At 34.2% G+C, this 1,436-nt stretch overlaps 1 long non-coding RNA gene across 1 annotated transcript in view; it reads left to right on the plus strand.

Annotated features, from left to right (window-relative positions):
* Positions 1–1,179, plus strand: part of LOC128248523 (uncharacterized) — a 98,854-nt gene extending 97,675 nt beyond the window's left edge. Inside the window, exon 3 of the long non-coding RNA XR_008264695.1 lies at positions 831–1,179. This is a non-coding gene — a long non-coding RNA (uncharacterized LOC128248523). The remainder of the gene's footprint in view (positions 1–830) is intronic.
* Positions 1,180–1,436: the final 257 nt, after the last annotated feature.

A 1,436-nucleotide genomic window follows, 5' to 3' on the forward strand; every position in this document is an offset into this window, starting at 1 on the left:
CTCTCTCTTTCTCTCTCTCTCCTCTCTCTCTCTCCCACCCCCTCTCTCACACACACACACACGTGTGTATACATACATATATATAAGTATGTTTGTAGCACTATGGTCTTCAATAAATATTCCCTGGGGAGTAGTGAGCCAGGTTCTTTGAGATCAATGCTAAGTATGTGTGTGTCTGTGTGTGTGCGCATGTGCGTGTGTGTGTGTGTGTGTGTGTGTGTGTGTGTGTGTAATTAGGCCCTTAGCCAACTGTTATTGCCAGTCAATGTTTCTAGGGCGCTTTTGAAAGAACTGTATGTGTGTGTGTGTGTGTATTTTCCATCTTAAACTGAGTGTCAACATAATACATTCACTGTGTATCAGCCTTTTAACTTTTGTTGTTTCTATTTTTGATTTCCCCACATACATACATACATACATACATACATACATACATACATACATGCATACATACATACATACATACATACATACAATGATTACTTTGGGTACCACTGACCAGCTATGCCTGACCAGTTCTTTGAAACCAAAGCCAAGTGTGTGTGTGTATGTGTGTATGTATTCTTATAATTTTGTTGCTACTATTTTTGTTGACTTTGCTTCTTCTCAGTGTTATTTCTTTCATCTTTCTAGGGAATTTCCAAGGGAATTTTATGACCAGCTTTGTTTTGTTTTATTCTATTTTTTTCGTTATTCTTGTTTTGAAAATTAAATTAGTAAATAAATTAGTAAAGTAAAATAGTAAATAAATAAGTAAATAAATTAGTAAAATATGTCTAGCAACATATTTCAGGGTGTTTTTTAAACAAGTTTCTTACTCTCATTTACAGGATCCACATAGGAAACTACTGGTCTAGAGCACAATTTTCCATGACCCCTGAAAATTTATTGTGAACCTCCAATTTGCTGCATTTCATTTGTATGGACCCCAGTTGAGAACCCCTCATGTAAACTTTACTGACCAATTTTTACTCCCAGCTGCATAACCTATACTGACCAAATTTTATTCCCAAAGATGATGCAATGGTACAAAATGAGAGAAAAGAAATAAATAAAAAATTATTCATTTTGACTCAGTTATCAATTTTGCTCCACTTGACAAGACAACACATGCTCACAGAAATTACCAACTACTGTGTTGTGATTTTTTGAGTCAAAACAAAAGAATGCCTGCAATAATTCTAAAGCCCCCCCCAAAAATGCATATAACTGTTGAAAGATGTAATTTTATAATTAAAACTAAATTAAAAAGTTTTCTTTACTTACTTGCTTCATGAAATAAGACCGGTTTTCAATGCTGCACTGAAATAAGTTTAGAAGTAGAAATGTGTGTGTGTGTGTGTGTGTGTGGCTTAAACTGCTATTGGTCAACCAAGGTCAATAACATTTTTCTATCAATCTCTTTATCTTTATGTACATTCATACTTATACACACA

The sequence above is a fragment of the Octopus bimaculoides genome, chromosome 8 (assembly GCF_001194135.2).
Source record: "Octopus bimaculoides isolate UCB-OBI-ISO-001 chromosome 8, ASM119413v2, whole genome shotgun sequence".
In the NCBI taxonomy this organism is placed as follows: Eukaryota; Metazoa; Mollusca; class Cephalopoda; order Octopoda; family Octopodidae; genus Octopus; species Octopus bimaculoides.